This window comes from Ochotona princeps, chromosome 2 (assembly GCF_030435755.1).
Source record: "Ochotona princeps isolate mOchPri1 chromosome 2, mOchPri1.hap1, whole genome shotgun sequence".
Classification (NCBI taxonomy): domain Eukaryota; kingdom Metazoa; phylum Chordata; class Mammalia; order Lagomorpha; family Ochotonidae; genus Ochotona; species Ochotona princeps.
The window spans coordinates 130,496-152,813 of NC_080833.1; the positions used below are offsets into that span (position 1 = coordinate 130,496).

Sequence of the window (22,318 nt, forward strand, 5' to 3'; positions counted from 1 at the left end):
CTGCAATACCTAATTGGATTGTGCTTGTATTTGAGGTCAGAATAAGAGAGCCTGTCAGTCAAAGCCAGTGGTTGACAAAGACTTGCCTTCAGAAGAGCGTAATGACACCTACCAAAATTATTCTTGCAAGGTCATCCATTTGAAGCACATTGAACTCCACAGATGAATCAGCATCCTGTGGAGGATCATTTTGGATTGTGGTGGCACGCCAGCAAGACATGCAGCTTCTGAGGAATCCTGAGGAGAAAGTGAAATTATTACAGGTACACTGTCAATGACAGATTCTCTTTCTACCTTTTCCATTGGATACATGTTTTTTGTCTGAATTAGAAAAGAGAAAAACAGAGGCATTTGCATGTACAAGTTCCTCTCATCCAAAATTAGCTATTTGTATCCATGTGGCATTAATGTGTTTTCCTGCAAATTTCCTGTAAGGTGGTAGTTAGGAGCCAGTGTTTAGCCTACTGCCTAACATGCCTAAGACCCATATCAGAGAACCTCGTCTGATGCCTTCATAGGGTTCCAGTTCTAACTTCTTACAAATGCAGGCCCTGGCTAATACAACTGAATTCCTGCTTCTTGCAAGTGCAACATGGAAGAAGTTCCAAAAATCTACTGCCAATCCCACCTCTCATAAGGGTGACATGGATAAGATCTCAGACTCCTGCCCTGACCCCAACACTGACACTAATCCTGGTACAATCATGGCCACTGCTGGCATTTACGGAGCGAAGAAAAAAACAGGAAGGCTCGCTCTCTCTCTCTCTCTGTGTGTCTCTCTCTTTGTGTTCCAGCCCCTTATTCTAACAATCTATTGAATGGTAAAGATAGATACTTGAGGAAGCTTTTCAGGTTCCACTCTTCTGAAAGTGATACTTCTCAGATCACTTTTGCCTTTGTGGTGTATGTATATCCTGCTTACTCAGTGGATTCAGGAGTCATATCTCATTTGAAAATCTAGAAGAATTTCAAACCAAGGGTGTTTCATAATATACTTTCATGTTACATTGCCTTTTCTGAGATTTCCTGGCTGGGTCTTGGAGTAAAGAAACACTGTGAATTCACTCCATTCAGAGAGATCTGTGGCATGACACAAGCTGCCTGACCTAGTTCAATCATCCTCTGCCTCCCTCACCCTGCAGGGTTACAAAGATTAGACTGTCCCTGGTTGGTCTGATTTCATCTTCTACACACATCTCTTTATGAGTGTAAAACTACACAAACCAGGTTTTTAACTACTTATCAAGCTCTACCAAGTGCCCACTGAAACAGCTTCCCATAGACAAGAAGATCATGAAGAAAACTTGAGTTTTGAATGTCTACTACTCAGATATTCATGTTTTGGTCATGAGGCACCTAAATGGTTTCCTGAGGTCATCCACTTATATTTAATATTGAAAAAGGCACCAGAGGAGCCAAGGTGCCGTGACATAGGGGAGTCACATTTCACCAAGTGTCTTTCACCAGCTATTCTTTGGCATTTCTGGGCTCCTGAATGCATCACCATCAGATAAAATTGGTGGGCAATCCTTATGTTACTGAATCACAGAGCAAGCCAAATGAGCTCTAAGATATGTCGCTTCATCAGCCTAGATCCTCAGACCTTGAACCTTCAGGTTCACTCCACTTGTCACTTGCACAGCATGATGTTACCTACACCTCACTGTATTGAGTAATGTAACGTGCTACTTGATTCACCACACCCCTGGGTAAAATTATTTCATTTCATAATAAGATGGCCTAAATAGGTCTAGACACCAGTCTTTTGCCACCAATGGAGACTCCATAGTCATTCTTCCTGGGATAATAGTCTCCACGTGGGCATGAAATCACACAGCAACCCAATACCAAGCATTCATAGTTCCACCATTTTGAAAAGAGGTAAGAAGAAATACATTCTCAAATGCAGACATCTGCTCCTGCAAGCTACCATGTTCAAATTTTTGCTTAAAACAGAAAACAGTTTCAACTGTGTGCCAGCCACCTGGTGTTCCTATTACTCACATGACTGTATTGTGTAAGTGTAACAACATAACCCATTACTTGCTTGTAGAATGTACTTAAATCATTCTGCCTTCAAATCATTTGTCTAAAGTTGAACCTCAGCAGGTGTTGGGTCCCTGTCTCTACATGCTCATCCTCCCATATAGAGAATACCTCTGTGCTGTGAATTTGTTCTCAGGAATGCAGATATGCGCCAAGGACAGGCCTTTGCTGCTAACAAAAGCACTCACCACCCCTAAGGCGGGATCTTGGTTTCTCACGGCATTTCAAGACAAATTGCAATTGTCCAGACTTTAAGATCTTCGGGATGGCCTGCCGAAGGCTGGACGGAGAGGTGGACTTCTCCGGTGTACATTGATTGGGTAAAACCTCATGGTAGTGTTCTTGAATTACATACGGGTGCTCGTGACCTAGGCAGAGAAGAATCTCAATATACATCAGGCTGATAGTGGTAAGTATAATCAAACACATCAATTGTCAGTGTGGACACTGCACTAATGGCAACTCGGGCTCTCCGGGCACTTTTGCAAGAGAGAAACTACATCCTCTGAGTGATTGTGTGCAACCTCTTTGGAAAGACTCTGCATAAAGGGGCTACCATAGCAGAGGACGTTCCCAAAGTCAAGAGAAAATGAAATAGAAACCCATTACCTAGTTTGGAAAGCATAGATACTTCAGTACACTGCATGGTGATGACTTCTGCAATGTTCATTGAAAGCATAGAAGGCCTTCTAATGCCCGTGTTGAGGCCAATGAGATCTTGCAACTCATGTGTAAAGATGCAATCATTTTCAACAAGCTATCACTTTCCATACTTTCTAATTACATAGACTGCTTTGTGCAGATATATGAGCAAACATCAGTGGTAAACATTAATAACTGGGTTATACATCTCATGAGTTACTGTGATCAAGAAACTTTCTCCCAAGACGTTAACTCATGGTAAGAGACTCTTTTCTAAGTTTCAGATCCATATCCAGCATATTCAACAGCATTGCAGCCATGGTTTGCTGCTACACTTCCTCCCCACAGTGGCCCTCTCTGGTGGTCTTCACAGCTAACGGAGGGAGGGGTACGAAGTGTTGGAGACCCAGAGCTATCCTACCCAGTGTTTTACAGAGTGCAAGCAAAATCATTTTTATTAGACTTAGGAATACAGATGAAGTTTTAATACATGTGTAGTTTTAATATATATATGCCTATGTGTATACCCATGTGTGTGAATATATACATATATATGGATGGGTATAGGATATTATACATGCATATACATAAATATGCATTCATATTGTAGGAGCACATGCATGTGTGAATATTTATGCATACACAGATGCCTATGTATTTACACATGCACCTGTATGTATGTGCACACATACATATATGACAATGTATGTGAATATGCATATTTTATGTGTCTGTATACATATGGTCTCATAGATGAATTGTACAATAGAGGATAGCAGCCAAGAAGTGGATACATTGTCGTACGCATCACTACTCCCAATAAAGGAAAGACTCCCAATGAAAGTGTTAAAGATATCTTGACAAAGATATGCTGGACATTTTCCCATTGTCTATACCTATGATGTCAGGACGCAGAGCATAAACCTCCTTTCTGCTCCATCTATCATGAAAATCGATGAATGAAGCCAGAGAACAGGTGCCTGGATCTGCCATGCAGTAAGCATGTGGTAAATCTGTTTTAAATGTGTGAATGATGATTGCAAGAGGCTCTTGGGGTATAATCTTTAGGAAAAACCATCAATACACAGGACTGAAAGTGCAATTTTGAACCAGTTAATTTCTTTGATTTTCCCGGACACTTACCCAGGAGTGGGAAGGGAGGCACGTTCTTTCCAGCATGCACCCACAGTTGGTAATCTTTTTCTGAGCCCTTGGAGACAAAAAAAAAAGAACTAGGCCTCAAAGCATGTCTTCATGAGAGAACACTGAAAGACATAGTTCCTGAGCATTTTTGCATTCCCAAAGAAGAAAATAATTGGGACCAGTGACGATGCCATTTGATCCATTGGAATGTGTGGCCATAGCTGTTAATAGAATTGACACCGGCCCTCTCAGAGACCCCAAGTGTGTGCCCCAGATACATGTCATATGACTTTTGATAAAGTCATGGATCTGAGCCATTGCAATTCTGTCCAACAAAGTTAAATTCCTTAACACATTTATGCCAATACACTAATGAAGGTAAGTCTACTCCTGATCACTTTTCCCTCAGTCAGCCGACTCCTTGGAGAATAGTATGATTCCTTTCCATGTCCTTGTCCACACACCAAGAATGTGTCTAAACAAAGTAATACCTGCATAACATCCTAAACTCAGCCATCCAAAAACAGCAGGCAAGTATCTAGATGACAATGAAGAGGACAGAAATGAGGATTCTTAGCTGGAGAACAGGCCACATGAAGAACAGGATTATCTATGCAATTCTAGAAACACCAGCTGAAACCAGCACATCTACATTACATTTTTGTTCAGCGATTTCAATTAATTTCAAGAGGGAGCAACTTAAAATAAAAAATCTAGAATAGATAGAGAACAACAAGGAAAGCTTAGAATCAGACAGGAAATGGTCAGCGTGGATTCACTTATACCTTACAAGGTGGGACACAAAGATTAGTTGCTCTGCACACCCCCCCTTAAACTGTTCTGCACCTAAACTGTTGACAAATGTCTTGTTAGAGTTATAGCCAGTCTAGACTACCCGAAAAAAAGCCAGGTTCAACAAAATTATGCTTCAACGTTATAAAATGCTAAACACTATAATGAAAATAGACATGAGACAGCTGAATAGTAATCTATAGCCATTTTAAGGTGTATAGAACCCGGTAGTATATAAACTAAAATTGAAATGTCAATGAAGAAGTCACAGGATGTGGTTAAGAACCTGCATTTTTTTTTAACATTTTGGTTACTCAATACTATGTCCACTAATTCCACAACATTATAAATTGTTGCTGATGTTATGTTGGGACTTTTAATTGATCGGGATGATACTCTGCCGGCTCTACCTTCAAACCAGAGATGGTCTCCCTAAGAAACCGTTGAACTTATCTGGACAATAGGATGCTGGACTTTATGCTTGGTATATACTTGCAATGAAGGAATCTCAACTGAACTTGAACTGTGGTAATGCAACAAGGTGAAGGAATCTACCATGGGGGGAGGGTTTGGGGAGGGGTGGGGAGAATCCCGGTGCCTATAAAACTGTCACATAATACAATGTAAAACTGTGTCACATAATGCAATGTAATTAATTTAAAAAAAAAAAACAAGATTCAAATGGCGTGATCATTTATCATCTTTCTGATAGCCTTCATTATCTATAAAATGCATTATCTTGCCATTGTGGAGTGCCCTGGGTATGAAAGCTGTCTCTCACAAATGTGCACATACATACAGATCCATTGCCTAACCTTTTTCTGATAGCAGGAAAATCTAACCCAATGCTAGTTTCCAAGTATGGAACTCTTATGTGCAGTGTCTTCACTGGGACAGACTGGATGCACCACTCATCCATAAATTGAAAGAATTTGTTTCTGATGAGACTTTTCAACAAATAAAACTCGAACCATGGGGCCAGGCACAGTAGCCTTGCAGCTAAAATCCTCGCCTTGATTGCTCCAGAATCCCATACAGGCATCGGTTCTAATCCCGGCAGCCCCACTTCCCATCCAGCTCCCTGCCTGTGGCCTGAGAAAGCTGTGGAGGACTACCCAAAGCCTTGGGACCCTGCATTCGTGTGGCAGACCCGGAAGAAGCTCCTGGCTCCTGGCTTCTGATCTGCTCAGTCCTGGTCGTTGCGGCCGCTCGGGGAGTAAACCAGTGAATGGAAGATCTTTGTCTGACTTTGTGGTAAAAATAAATAAATATTTTTTCAAAACTCTAGCCATTAAATAAAATTAACTCTAGTTAAATGTTGAAGCCATGTCACCAACCAGATTCATGTAACAACTCCCTCTCTTCCAAGGCTTAATTCTGAGTCAGTCTTACTGAAGAGTCATGTATTACTCATTAGACCTAAGTCCAGAGGTGTATTCTTTACTCAGTACACAGAAATTCAGCAATTTATCCTTCCTTTAAGTGTGTAACTTCATTGCAATATGGTGACAATAACAGGCTTTTTATGCCAAACTCTGATCGCCCTCCGTTTTCATAAGGCTTGACTAGGATTCACATAGAGAAAACGGGAATAAAAATCTCAGAGCATGTCACGATAGTAGGGCGTTTTCACAGTTCCAGAGGACAGTTTTCAGGGCTCAACACTGGGCAAACTGTTCCTTATGTTCCTTATGGAATGCATGCTCTTCAATGAGCGAGAACAGGGTTCGATGGTTGCAACATAAATGCCATTGCCTCCATCAAGATGGACATAGCTTTGTAACTAGTGCTCATTTCAGGAAAAACATCAACAAAATAGGCCAAACGTAGGCGTCTATAAAGGAGCAGACACTTAAAGGCAAAATTATCAGGGTGTCTGAGTCTGATCCAGGTCACTGGATCCAGGACACTCCCACTAAACTTCTGTTGCAAACCTGCCAATGTGCATCCAACAGAGCAACACTTAGGACCCATGTATCTGGATTGCCATCACCCCCACTGAGTCTGGGAAGCATTTCTAAGCCCCAGGAATGAGCCCTCTTGCTGTTGTAAACATGTGAGGAGTGACTCCATGGTTGAGAATGCTCAACTACATGTGCTTGAATGTGTCTCTTTGAACAAAGGAAACTTAAAAAATAATGAATAAATCATGTAAGTGGTGATAACACACATTCCTCAGAAGCCATGCTTTCACTCAAAATTTACCTTGTTCTTCACTGATTTTTTTAAGAGACACAAGGGATGTCATTGTCAAGATCAGTATCAAAAGCAGGATTCTATTCTCGCATTTTTATGCCAAGACTTACAGTAAGAGACAGGATTTTAGTAGGTGGTTAAGATGCCCGAGAACTTTATCACAATACCTGGGTTTCCATCCCAACTCTAGGTCCTGATTCTGACTTCCTGCAAGTACACACTCTGGGAGGCAACTGAGGACACCCAAGTATTTGGGTTCCTGTAAATTACTTGAGGTGCATCAATTACATCCCTGGCTCCAAATCTTAGCTCCAGAACATCTTTGGGCACTCCAGGCATCTATAGACTGAACCAATATGTGGGAGAACTCACTCTCTCTCTTTTTTTTCTCTACTTGCTTTTCTCACTTCCTTCTCTGCCTCTGCATATACTCTGCTTCTCAAAAACTCCAAAACAAAAAGGCAGACACGCACTTTAGCGTTCTTTATGTTGAAACTCTGATATTGAGGGAGTGAATCAGCAGGTATGGAATAAGTGGAATGACAGTAGACGGAAAGAGCAACCTATCACACAAGTCTATCACTTTGGTATTAGGATATAGGAAGCTGATAAAATGCTCCTTATCCATGTTTGTAAGATTGAGGGTAAAATAGATGAAAATAATCTGAAAGTATACCCACATTTTATTAAGCTACACCTTTCAGCTCATGCAAAATTTAAAATAAAAATGCCAGAGTGATGCCCATTCATAGGGAATTATATCTCTAATGCTTCCTACCTCGCGTGTGCATGTTTCTAGCAATAACATTCATCATATATGCAGTTGGTTTCTTACACACACAAGTATAGTATACAAACATACAAACTGTAGATGTGTGTCTATGTATCAAAGGCAATATGAAAATAAACTTATCTGAAAAAGTAAAGTTATTTAGCTGAAAATATCTTTCAGATTACTTACAGTTAATCCCAGTACTGGTAATGCCATACGAATAACATCCCTAACTGTGTCTAAAGTGTTAACGGTTACAATTCCAGACTGTAAAACAGAAAAGGAGAACATGAACTAGTGATAGAAATCTCTCAGCGTATCACATAATTATGAAATTCCAAGCCAGCTTTCCAAGGAAGTCTGAGGAATATCATAGTAGATTGCATATAAAGTAGCAATGCCGACTGATAATTTATTTGGGTGACTTCACATAACCCAAAGCCAGGAAAAAGAATCTTCAATGTGTAGTAAATACTTTAATGTGGTGCAGGAAGTATAACAGAAGTCCAAAGAGAAAGAACGTAAAATCAGGCAGGGCCCAGGGACTGATTCTCAGCACCAAGAGTTCTTTGCTTCGTAGAGGGGATTGTTCTGCAAGCAAGGGCTGGGCCCTCTCCCCCCGTTGCACTTGGTTCTCAACTTCAGATTGCCTCATTTATGTCTTTCTGTTAAGAAAAAGATATATAGAAAGTGATTCCATCCACTGCTTCATTCCCCAAGTGGCTGTAATGGCCAGAGCTGAGTGATCCGAAGCCAGGTGCCAGGAGCTTCTTCTGGGTCTCTTGTGCAGGTAAAGGGTCCCGAGGCTTTGGGTCATCCTCTACTTTATCAGGGCACAAGCAGGGAGCTGGATGAGAAATGGAGCAGCTGGGATATGAACCAATGCCCACATGGGACCCCAGGGCAAGCAAGGCTACCACATAGCGACAGAACATGCACATCTTAGGAACTCTTGCATGTGTACAGACAATGCATTAGAAGGTCTGTTCAGGAAAATAATAACAGAAATTTACATTGAATGGGGAAGTAAGTGGACATCCAAGTACAGGAAGCACACAGAACTCTTATTTTAGCTAGATCTGTTCCTAAGCAAGTAGCTTCACTGTACCTAGGTAATAAGTAAGAAAAATGTCTTATTTCTTCTCCACATGGGGACTTGAGAATTGATAACCCAAGGGAATGAGACAAGATTTTCAAGAGGTGATGACAGTCTTCTGAGCTATTCTATGAGATTATGACACTAGGCACGTTTTAGCTGTTAGTATTATGCTCTCAGATATAGCAGGCAAATGCGCTGAAAATATTAAAATGCACAGGCTATCCCAGACAGAAACAGTAAATACACAAAAATGACACTCTAGGTCAAGGAAAACATCTTACAAAACAATTTAAGCATCGGGTAAAAAGAAACATGCATGATGGCAAATGGAAGATGGCAAATTTGAAGATTCCTCAACAAGTCCCAATCAGCCTCTTGGCTTTCATTATTTTAGATTTGATGATGATTACACAGTAGAGAAGGATGTGTGCCCATGTGGACCACTGCTTAAGGTGGGGAGGGTCGAGGCAAGGGGCAAAGTGGTTGAGACAAATGCTTCCAGTTTTTATCTCCTGTATCTGGGGGCGGGGGGGGGAGGGAAGGGAACAGGGCTGCTCCTAGCAGCCAAGGCACGTCAGTACTCAGGGATGGGGACAGCCACGTGATGTCATCCTAGGATCCCCAATGTGGAGAATGTTTTTCAAGTGTATTGCTGAAGTGTTTTTGATAGTTCTGAGAAGTGGTTAGTTTCATCGCTCCAAGGTTGAGGAAATCTTTCCAAGCTCCATTGTCCGACACAGTCCACCTTAGTGTATCTACTTGCCCAGATACATGCTGTCAAAGCTTAACCAGGAGAGTTGTCCAATCTGTTCTTTCCTCCATGCTCTGACATGGTACTCGGCATCCTCTGTAGGCCTCAGTGAGCTGGCTGCCACATCCCCTATGTACATCAGGAAATGCAGTCCACAGTACAGGCATCAGCAACTGAGGGGACCCAGTCCTGATACATGCATTCTAAGGTCAGACCACAAGTCTTGTGATTTTCTCTGTGATCAAAGTTGCAAGTTCAATGGTCCAATCAAGATCTCCAAGCGGGCCCAGTGTGGTGGCCTAGCAGCTAAAGTCCTCCCCTTGAATGCACCAGGATCCCATATGGGTGCTGGTTCTAATCCCAGCAGCCCCGCTTCTCATCCAGCTCCCTGCTTGTGGCCTGGGAAAACAGTCAAGGACAGCCCAAAGCCTTAGGACCCTACACCCACGTGAGAGACCCAGAAGAGGCGCTGGGCTCCTGGCTTTGGATCGGCTCAGCTCCAGTTGTAGCGGGCACTTGGGGAGTGAATCATTGGACAGAAAATCTTCCTGTCTCTCCTCCTCTCTGTATTTCTGACTTCGCAGTAAAAATAAACAAATCTTTTTTAAAAAGAATAAAAAAGCGTACTGTCCATGTAATTAGAATCTCAGAATGGGAGAAAAGTAAAGAAAAGCGGCGGGGGAGTCATTTGAGGTGACAGTGGAATTTCCCTTAATGTCGCCTACACAAAAAGTTACAAATGCAAGAGTTTAAGGAAAACAGAACACAATTCATGAAAACCATGTTTTGACACAATATTATCAAACTATTCCACTTCAGAAACAGAAAATATACCAAAAGCAGGGACAGGAAGATGCAAAGACACACACCGATGACCAACAGAGGAGGAGCAGACGAGCCACCAGAAGGCAAGGTGAACGAAAGATGATGGGACACACATGTAAAGTGTCAAGGGGGAAATATCAAGTAAATATTTTTTTCTAGATTCAGCAAAAATACCACTCAATACAACTATTTTCAGATGAAAGAAATCTAGAAAATAAGTAGGTAGAAGAAATGTACTACAGGAAATATGTTTCTGTAACATAAAATGAAATAACATTAGAAGGAAAAAGAGTTCCAGGTTTGAATGAGTAGCATTAGGTATTCTACTGTTACTTTACATAAACTATATCAACGAAATTTGACTGGGAAAGATTCCAATGTGATTTTCATTAGAATTTCCAAGTGTAATCATTTGCCATAATGGGAGAATTTCATGATTAACTCCTTCAGAAAATTCCTCTGGTTGTTGAAAATAGATCCAAAAAGATGCCTATGAATATCTTCTGGGAAATAACTATCTCTTTTCCCCTGCAATATCACTTTGTGTGGTCTGATACAAAGTCGCAGGCAAGACACGGTGGCTCAGCAGCTAAATCCTCGCCTTGCACACCCAGGATCGCATCTGGGCACTGGTTCGTGTCCCAGCTGCTCCACTTCCCATCCAGCTCCCTGCTGTGGCCTGGGAAAGGAGTACGGCTTGGAACAATGGCTTGGGATCATGAACCCATGTGAGAGACGCAGAAGTCCTGGCTCCTGGCTTCACAACAGACAAGCCCCGGCCACTGCAGCCACTTGAGGAGTAAACCAGCAGATGGAAGATCTTTCTCTCTCAGTAAATCTTTCTGATAAAAATCAAAATGATTTTTTTTTAAGAAAAAGAACAAAGCCACAAAGTGCATCTCTGCTGTGCTTGCCAATTCCATGAACATTTGGCTAATGTACCAAACTTCAGAAATCTAATGTGATCCAATGGAAGCCACTCACTCCTCCAAACAGCAGTGAAAAAAATGAGGCAGACACACACTGATCTCCTAAAAGGTGCATTTCTTCAAAATTCTCTTCACTGGTGGCAATGTGCTTGCTGTTGGATGTAGGCACAACAAGGCAACACCTGACCCTGGGGTGGATCCTGTCCAAGAAAAGGAGCGTCACAGTGTAAACTATCAATGGGAACGCAAAAAACAGCTGAAAATATTGTTTACACCAGCGTCCAGATGAGCACTGCATCGTGGCTACCCAAGAATATAATTTTATTTTAGGATAATGTAGGTGTTCAAAGATTGAACTGTACAGTATGTACAGGCACACAAAGATGCATATCTGGACACAATGAAAAGAAATAAGCAGATAGGGCAAAATACCACCAAACAGGCACATCTGCGTAAAGCCTGTATGGTGCATGATAAATCTGTCACTATGTTGCACATACCATCATCTTAAACCAGGCTATCAAAATCAATAAGAATATCTTAATAAAAAACACTAAAAGAAAACTGAAAATAAATCCATGATCTGAAGGTAGTAAAAGTTGAACGGGAAGATTTAATTTCAGAATACTGGCTTAGGAAAATATTTTTTTTAATGAAGCTTTGTGCATGTTTAACAGGAGATATTCGTTAATAGAAAGTCCTTTTGAAAAGCACACTCTCCCACCTGTCACTGCACTGCATCTCTCCTCCTTCTGTCTTCTCCCTCTTCCCTCCTCTCTCCCATTATTTTGCTCCTCCTTTCCTGCTTTGTAATGTCTATCACTTTCTCTGACACTTCTGGCTCTGTGTGGTTCTCTTTCATTATGCTTGAGTCACCTAATTGCAGTTTCAAATTTTTAGCAAAAAACACACTTACGCAGGAACAGTTGCTGGTATTCTTCAAGTCAATTTTCAGTAAAGAACTTGATAAGCCTTCTAATTCTTTGGCATGAGTGATATATCTAATAAAATTCATAAAGAACCCAAAATAGATCAATTAGCTAATAATTCCTTTCAAATCAACTCATGATGCAAATTTGTTCTATTTATATCTTGTCATTTACTTATGCAAAACCCTTGCCGGAGATATTTAATACATACATTTATACAGGGACTATACACGTATTACTCTGTGCATATATCCATAGCAGTTTTATGCTTATACTATATAAATATTTAGAGGGCTCTTGTACATTTAGAATCTTACCAAGGTCAAAATATGAGTAGGAAAATAATTCAGGAAAAAGAACACACGGCCCAGAAAATAATGAGTGCTGTGAAGTGTAGTTTGAGGATTAAAGGCATAGAGTAACCTGTATTGGGGAGAACTCACTCTATACCAAGCGCAGCAGTTGCTGCATTCAAAAGGTTTTAGGCAGAGAAAGAACAAGCGGAGCAGCTAGAACTTCAACAATGAAAAGAACATTCATGGGAATGAGTGAACATGCTTTATAGTACTTGCAGAGGATATCCAAGTGAAAAATTATTTGAAGATTATCTAAAGTGTTACTGGGGGATATGATGTGAGGGCACCACTTCCAGGGATACATGTTCTCTTATCACAAACTAAAGATACAGAAGGTGTAGACTGCAGAAATACCTGTCCAGTAGATTAGTCCACTTTTCCTTAAACGCCACAGACCTGCAAATAGAGAAGTGGGAGAACATGTTAACCTATGTAAAAGACTGATTCCATCTAATTTAGACTATCAGCTCAGATAAAAACACTAGCAGACACGAGCTGGGAACAGGAGCTCAGGTGTAAATGGTTGCCCCCTCATACCCAGGCTCTGGATGGACTCAGCTCTTGTACACCACACTGACTTGAAGCTAAAGCCCAAACTGCAGCTATGGCATGCTAACTCAGTGACTGCAGGAACATCACTGAACTGATGATGTGAGCCTGTTGCCAGGAATTAGACCTCAGAGTGCTCTGCTATCTTGAAGTGTTATTCAAGTGCAGCAAGTACTATGATTCAGGCAAAGGTCCAATGAAGAGATTAGTGACGTGGGTGGAAGGCTCGCCACGGGAAGAAGGATATTACTCGTTGGGGAGGAGTGTGGGACCTGTATTACTGCACTTCATAGCGATTGTCGAATTGTCCTATGTTAAATGAATGCCTAGGAAACATTGTTTCAGAACTATGATACGTTGAAGAAGCTCAAATCTCCTACTGCCAAAAGATACATGCTTAAAATCCGTTCTGGTATATCACTGGTTCATTTAATATCTAAAGTGAAAAGTTTCCAAGGCTCAAACATACATGGACTTATCGATTACTAGCATTCAAAATGGGTATGGCTAACGACAGATTATTGACCGCCTGTGTGCCTAGGTACATTCACCATCCTGTAAAAGCATCTGTAATAATAGCTTGTTCAGAATATTTTCATTATCCCAAGAACCCTGAACTCAGAAAGAAGCCATTTCCAATTCTCCCCACTGCCAGATCCTACACCACTCCTTGACCATCCCATCTATTCATCAGTTGCTGAACATGTGATTTCTTGGTTAGGTATTGGCTATTTCAAACAGTGCTACTGGGAACATTGGTGGATAAAAAAATATGGTGTAATTGTACATTTACAGATTTTTTACATCTATATTCCAGAGCAGAATTGCTCAAGCACAGATTTTTCTTCAGGGCCTGCAACATTTCCTGTTTCTAGCACTAAGAGCTCCTCCACTCTGCACTTCTATATCTTATCAGGACATGTTTCAACAGCAAATTAGACCCTTCTTTGGCTGCACATCCTCCTACACACATGGGCACTGCTTCTAGTGACTTATGTTGACTTGCATAAAAGTGATACAGCCAACAGAGAATGTATTGTACCCTGGACGTCCTGGGCATGTTTGTGCTCACATAGCTCCATAGGCAACATAACCTGTATCTATCTAGTGCCCACACTTACCCTCATTCAAAAAAGTATCTAGTCAAACTTCTCAAAAATGCCACATATTACCACACACCACTTGAAAGACTGAGAAGACACTGAGCAGTATCCTAAGAACCATTAGAGAATTTTTTACAGAAAAGCAGAGAACAGTACAAATGACTATTTTCTCCCAATAAGCATCACACATATTTTCCCTCAATCAACATTTCCATCTCATAATTGGCATTAACAACTGGGAAACATTTCCATGGTCTCAAATTCAGAGTGACCTGTAAGACTGTCGTAGAGAGGAGAGGAGAGTAAACAATGACATTGAGCACACATGATGGACTTTCCCCGGGAGAATTCCACATAGGATGTGCTATGGACTTTCCCCGGGATAATCCCACATAGGATGTGCTGTAGACTTTCCACGGGAGAATCCCACATAAGATGTGCTGTGGGCCTCTTTGTGGCAGCAGGCATGAGTCCCATCACCTCCCTCTACTCAACGGTTACTCTCACGACTTCCAGGAAATGGAGCACTGTTCCTATTATCAATCGCAAAACTATCCTTGGAAACCTCACACCCATGAACCAAATACGTGTTTTAGATGCCATGTCAGTGAACACGACAAACAGAAATTCTAGTTGAAACAAATGTCTAGATGTAGAAGCTGGAGGACATTGGAGAGGGATCACAGAGGTTTGCTCCCTCAACTCTTTCTCTGTCAACTCAAAATACCCACTCTCTGTGGACCCTCACTACCTGATCCCTGCACTTACTGGCACATCAAGCTTTGGGGGGAAAGAAGAAGACATGTCCGTGCCATGGTTGAAGGCCAAATGTGAGCCAGTAACACATTAAGATGTTTGACTTTCCCCACAATAAAAGTCTGTGGAAATTATACTTCTCTCCATTTTCCAGGCAAGGCAAAGATGACTATGACTGTCCATATCAAAGTGACAGAGCAAGACACAGAAGTGGTACTCACAAAACCTTGGCGGTAAAATTATACATAGGCCATCCCAACTGAAATGTTCTTATTTTGTGGGCGTCGCCTTCCCCTTCATCACCTTTGGCAAGCCATAATGTTTTAAGAGGAATCTGGTATTTCAATTTGAAGTTGTTTTTGTATCTAGAGGGAAAAAGAAATCAAATGAGATGCTTGCTGCTTAAACATGGTGCAAACAGCTGTTCTCCCCGTTCCAGGGTCAAGCACAGGCCATTCCCATGTATTCCACAACACAAGTAAGTGAGACTAAGTGTGCCCAGTGAGGGCTGACCCAGGAGCACCTGAGAACAGAGAAGTGATGAAAGGCAATCAGGGAATGTGAGCTGTTTGTCTTTCTTAATGCTGACTTCAGTGAGGGGCACACCATTCTCTATATTTTAAAGGTGTTACTTTTAGGAGAATTGCTTATTCATTGCTTATCTATATCTTACTGAATTGAATAGTGTTGGAGGGGAGGCGCTGAACAAAAGTTGAATACTGTATGACTTATTTCCAACCTTGTCTTAAGGGAGAGACTGAATATATAAAATCTTGGAATAACATTAGTGTGGAAACACATCCAATGTATCTAAATCTCAAATCACTCTCAATCTCAATCAAAGCCTTTTGGAACACAGCAAAAGGAATTGCATCTCAAAGAATCGAGGCAAGATGTAGGCAAGGGGACATAAAGGATATTCTTAATATATCATAGTGCACATGACATGTACTCGACCCACCAGACCTCACTTTACTGTCACTCAGATGTGACTGCATTTTAGGAAAGTGGGCCCAAGTCTTGCAGTCTTCACTAGGCCAGGCAGGACTGGAGGCTCAGGTAGGGCAGAACATAAAGATTTCATCTGTCTCTATTCACAGCAAAGGTTTCTTCAAGAGATGTTTAAAGCTATTCTCTGTCTTATGATTACGAAGACGTGGGAGTGGCAGGTTAGCACATCAGTTCATTCCTTCTGTTCTTTCTTTGCAGCTGTGTATTCAACAGGCACCGTGTTTCAGGCTGGAAAGTTCCTGCATTTGTGTCCAGGACTAAGAGAAGAGTAACCAGTTCCAGCTGACATTTAGGTTGCCTTCTCTGTCACTCCCATGGTGGGGCTCTTTGCAGCTGTGTATTCAACAGGCAGCATGTTCCAGGCTGGAAAGTTCCTGCATTTGTGTCCAGGACTAAGAGAAGAGTAACCAGTTCCAGCTGACATTTAGGTTGCCTTCTCTGTCACTCCCATGGTGGGGCTCTTGGAATTGGAGACCTGGCTTATCACATCCAGTCTCTGTCCTTCACTGCTGCCTGCTGCTCTCCAATCCACTGTCTCCCGCAGTCATAATATGTAACCCACCTGATATTGTCACTTCCACAAGAAAAACCCTTAGTAAAAATCCCCCAACTCCTTACTGGGATCTGTCAAAACCCTATGCTATGTGCCCTGGATGCTGAGCATCTTGTTCAATCTCACATATCATCTTGTCAAAAGCAGTGAACTCCAGGAGCATCCATCTTCACCCAGCACGGGCCTCTGGTGTCCTCGGTCAAGCAGCTTGTCAGACAGATGGGGCACTGAGCCTAGAACAGGTGGCTGCTTCTCATGCCACGGGCACAGTTTAAATGCTGCGAGGACTCATCTCTGACACTATACCTTATCCTCTGCACCATTTCTATCTCCCTAAAAGATCACTGACTACACTTATCACAACCTTCAGTTGTCTGCTTCCTATTTTAGCATCTCTCTGAGTCCCAAGAAAGAGGAACCCTGACTCTCCCATTCTTGATTGCATTTCCTAAAGGGAAAAGATGAAAACAAACCTTCCCAGAATACTTCACAAATAAGTGAAAACCACAAAACCTTTGCAAAGACTAAAGCAAAACCATTCTGTTTGCTTAGAAAAACTATCCATGAAAACAAATTTTAAAACCAGGAAAGTATGCCTGGCATGTACCTACCTAGTGTTCGATATGAGTAATTCATCGCTGTAGAGAAAGGCTTGGTGTTTCGTAGTTTGACCATTTCTGGTTAGTTTCATGGGTCCATGCACCAAAAGGCAGCAGCGGGGTTGCTCTGGTGGAGTCATGCCTTCTTGTCTGGGCCTGCTCAACATGACACGCCACAGAGCAGACAGTCAGTGACCAAATACAATGACCAAAGACAGAACAAGTATTGTGCCAACATTTGGAGTGACACCTGACAAAACTATACCCTCTATTTCTTCAACAAGGATCTCTGACTAAATCTAATGCTGTTCCATGTTTTAAAGGTCTGAAAGAGCAGAGGGCACATCAGGTGTTAGAGAACACATTCAAGGAAGAATATAGGCCTGCGAAGGAAAAACACAGCAACTGTCAGGCACTCAGCCTGAACTCCCTGGGAAGAGGTGCAGCCTGCCAACTCTTTGACCGGGCTTAGAGGATCCTAAGCAGAGGTCCCCGAGAAACTCAAGGGAAACGAGGGCCTACAGGTCTGTAAGAAGAAATTCCTGTGATTCTGAGGCTGTTTCTGATCATTATTGTAACCAAAGATTTTCCCATCCTCAGACTGTGATATTGCCAATAAGCATCTAAAAGTTTGAACATGAATTTATAATTAGCAATAAGTGGAGACCAGTAGATGCTTGAGGAAAATGAAGAAGAAAAATCCTAGCTTTGAAAGGCTTGAAAGTGCTCAAGATCACAGCAAATCAAGAATTCAACTGTCTCTAATGGGCTGTGTGCGAGAGGCAACGGGTAACAGAAAACAGAATATGTAATCTGCAAACATTTTATCTATCCACAGGGTCAGAGTGCAAGTTAAAGTCAAATGTCAAAAGAAATTTTCAACTGTTAAGTTCTCCACATGCATGTGATGCTAATTCATTCTAATTATAAATGCAACAGATATGATCTAAGAAAAATATGTCTGCTTCCTTTTTGCAAGAAAATGGAATCATATGCTCCTAATCTTTTAAAGCAACTGATGTCTTACAAGAGAGTATATTTCCATTCACTAACTGAATGAATATTCCTCTCTAGCCACCATACAGCACTCTGTAAGGAATACTAAAAGGGAGACCACAACTTCCACTCTCCAAGCACTCAAAATATGACTTCAGCAGGCAATCTGACACTTACCACATGTAAAAAATACGGTGGTAAAGATGTCCTTACAACTTGGATATATTGATTCCCCACAAATATGATGCTCCCCGTCTCATCTAAATCAGTATTCAAATCTAAGGGAGTGTGGGAATGCTAAAAACACCAACTAAAACTGCAAGTATCCAAACGTTTTAAACAACAAGCCATGCTTAGGTATAGATTGGTTGCATTGGGACCACATCCCAACAGGTCTGTGTGGCCATGAACACATCCGACTGAGAATAACACAAAACTCTTTCCTAAACAGGACGGATCCTTCTTAGAATTTTTTTCACAAGAAAAACCTAAGGGGGAATTGTTTCCCGTGGGACTGAGGAGTTGTCTCCATCAGGAGAACCTGAGTATCTTCTCGTGATATCAACAAAATTACGAATTACTCTCTATTGTTAGGTTAAGTAGAAGTATAAAAAGAATACCTTGTGTCTTTGGCGTCTGGGTTGTTTTGGGATGGGTTGGAGTTGTTTTCAGGTATTGATGACACTCTTTCTTTTCCTCTAGCTGGATATATAAATCAACAATGTGGAGACAGGCATACACCTTAGGAAAGACTGAGGGTTCTGCAGTAGGCAGGCCAGCCCACCACTATGATGTCAGAATTCTAAGGCTCATGCCATAACTGACAAACTGACAACTCCCAGTCAGTCTGCTGTACTTGGGCCCTGACTTTCAATTCTTTGAAATTAATCTGAGATAATCATTCCTGTACAGGAAATTGTAAAGAATATGGATATTCCTTAAGTCTTTCATTCAGTTTGCCCAAGTGGCAATATTTCCCAAAACCATACAATACTATTATTACTGTGTTATTTGATAGTGAAATTACATAATATTAGATACAACAGCATGAACACTATATATATATATATATAACCCCATTTTTGTTCCTATAACAAAACCCCTTTTTAACAGGTAATCTGTCAAAGGAAAAAGTTTATGAACCTTACAGCTTTGAAGGTTGAAAATCAATGACCCCTTAGCCTCCCCCGACTCAGCTGCTCTTCCTGCTTCATAGTCCAGCACCTTCGCACCGTGCCCTTGCTTGCCAAGGAAGAGAGAGGTCCGGGCTCCAAAATGGGATTGAGGTGGTGAACTCAATCCACAGGTGTATTTCCATTTCTGTCATTGAACTCTGGACTTTCCATCCTAAATACTGAATAGAGGAAATGGTATAAATATGATGTCTTGCCAGTTGCAATGCTATTGCACATCACAAACAAATATTTCTTCATTCTACTTCTACTCTTGAATTTTTGGATGAATGATGAACTGTCTACATAGGGAAGAAGGGTGCATAGTGACCAGTGCAAAAGCATGACAATCAGACCACGTGGCTTTTAAATCCCCTTTCAGTACTTGCCACGTATGGGACACTGGCAAAATCAGTGATTGTATTGAAGTCTCAGTGTCCCCAACTCCAAAGCACCTCAAAGGGCTGACATGACTGTAACGGGAGACCAAAGAATAGGGAACTTAACAAGACATCTTACACAGTACATAGTACTTCACTGTTAGCGTCCTGCATGCTTATAGCAGACAGGAAGACACTGGTTTTGAACAGCAAATGGCGGTATGGGTGTTTGAGCAAGCACAAAGAGAAACGGGAGAGAAGGCGTCACACAATAAGGCCCACTGAGCAAACCAAATGACAAGACACTTGTTTCATTACCTCAACATCAGCTTCTGAGACGAGAATTACAGATGGAGAAACTGAAGCTAAGGGGAGTGTGCTGCAAGGGGGCAGGCGTCCAACAACTGGTAGACTGAGGCTTCTCTGGTTTCTGAATCACACGGTGTTTTTGCAAACAAGCAGGTTTCCCATATGCAGAAGGGGAAGATATGCAGCACCGGGAAAGCACATCCTGCTCAGGCAGGTGGCAAGATCACACTCCTGGCATGCACCTGCAGCTCACCACTTCCTGTATCTGCGTACGATGCTATCATTTCTGCCACTGAACTCTGGACTCAGTGACTCTTCTCCACCTCCTGGTTTGGACTCCTCAGTCCTTGTGTGCAGATCGCTGCCAGCCCCCACACAGCCCGTTTGCATCAGCTCCCAGCACTGCCTTTAGAGGCCTGCTCCCTTAAGCCATCCGACCTGCATCAGACAGACTGCGAATAGCAATCAGTACAAAAGTGTTCTGATCTGTGCTTTCTCTTGCCTCTTGCCCACCGCAAGGGCAGATGTAACACTTTCAGCTTTGACTCCACATGTCAACCCTGTACATGTCTCATTTACTCTGCTCTCCTTCATTGTAATGATCCCTCCTCCTGCTGGCCATCTGGAAGCCCACATCTTTGCCTCCACCCAGGAAGGATCCCCAGTAGCTGACATCAAGTACCACCTCCTCCACTGCTCTTTGCTGCCCTCTGCTGCCCAGGACGTGGTGTAGCATTTCACCTCTCAGGTTGTTGGCTCCAGACTGGTACTTCATTCAAATGAGTGAAGCCTGGCACACCAAATTTGAGATTATGCTACAAAACTAACTACGTAAAATGAACAATACTTCAGAAAATTTTTGAGAAATTCAAAACAGCTGTAAATTTCAGCGCAGTCCTAGGTAAGGTACACACACTGTAGTCTGAGGAGAAATGAGGTATGGAATACCTTAAGAGAAAATGACACGATCTGACTCCCACCAGAACCTCAAGAATCACACACATCCTATTTACCTACAGACACTCTTATTGGCAAACCTTTGCTCCTCATCCAAAATTGGTCAAGCATCAATCCAAGCACGCTCCAATTACAGCACAGCGGCTTCAGTTTTTACACAGAATGACTCTGAAAAGCCAATCTTCTTAATCAGCTTATTAGTCACCTTATCAATCTATGTACAATTTGAGGAAGCTTAACATGAGTAAAGATGCATACAAGAGGGAAGCACTAAGACATGTGTGAGAACTAGCAACTGGCAAACAGCTGGAGGTATTTGTGTAGAAAATGCACACTACGGATTGCAATCACACTGCTGCTACGAGAAACATTACAAGCCTGTCAAATTTGTACAGTGTGTTTATTAAAGTATGGGATAGGAGAAGCTCAGAGATTAGTGGCTCTTGTGCACGCAGCCCTACCCTGACTCTCCTTCTCCATTATGAGCTGGACCTAAGCAAGATTTCCAAGAACCAACAGCAAACACTAACGCAAAGAACAAGGGACTGGGCCCTTGCCCAGGATTGGTGTAATCAAAGCACAGCTTGTAGTAAGAACGTGGGATTTCCTAGTCTCCCAACTGTTCAAGGTCGCAGAAGGTGAGTTACCTTTAATTACTGCTACTCCAGGCTCTCCTCCCAAACCCACAAATATCTCCTGCATCTTCGCTGGGCTGGGTGCTGTCTCCCAGTGTGTGCTTTGATGCAGCCAGCGAGCAACCTTCCATTTCCTGTGGACTTCGCCCTGCAGGTGGAGAGGTCTTTTTTCCTCCAAACAAGCCATGGTCCTGTTGCTGGCAGACCACCTGGAAACAGAGCATTCGTAGTGATGCGCAGAATCCACCACACATAAGGGTCCAGCACAACAGACTTGTAACTTCTTCTTTAGCTGTTGCATAGAAAAATTTCTGTCTTTGTGGTCATTTCATAATTATAAAAACACTTATTTAATCACTAAAAACATGAAATATGGTAATAACTACACCTTCTTCTATGTCATATTGCTTGCCCCAATTTAACCTCTGCTAAGGTTTTTTTGCATGTAAAAAATATACTAGTCTTCAGTCTCACAAAGGAAAATGCAGATCACTACAAAATTCTCTACCTCAGTGAACATTATACATTCTTTAAAATTGAAAATTAGGGCCCAGCTCAGCTCCATGACCTAGTGGCTAAAGTCTTCACCTTGAACACACTGGGATCCCATATGGGCACTGGTTCTAATCCCGGCGGCTCCACTTCCCATTCAGTTCTCTGCTTGTGGCCTGGGAAAGCAGTCGAAGATGACCCAAAACCTTGGGATTCTGCACCTGCGTGGGAGACCTGGAAGAAGTTCCTGGATCCTGGCTTTGGAATTGGCATAGCACCAGCCGTTGCGCTCACTTGGGGACTGAATCATTGGACGGAAGATCTTT

The 22,318-nt window shown here is 42.0% G+C and overlaps 1 long non-coding RNA gene across 1 annotated transcript; it reads right to left on the minus strand.

The window, feature by feature from the left end:
• Window positions 1-206: 206 nt before the first annotated feature.
• On the minus strand, window positions 207-7,819 carry LOC131479543 (uncharacterized). The gene is made up of 4 exons (XR_009244956.1): window positions 7,781-7,819; window positions 3,832-3,898; window positions 2,235-2,414; window positions 207-237 (listed from the first exon to the last, which is right to left on the minus strand). It is a non-coding gene; the product is annotated as an uncharacterized LOC131479543 (long non-coding RNA).
• Between the last annotated feature and the right edge of the window lie 14,499 nt (window positions 7,820-22,318).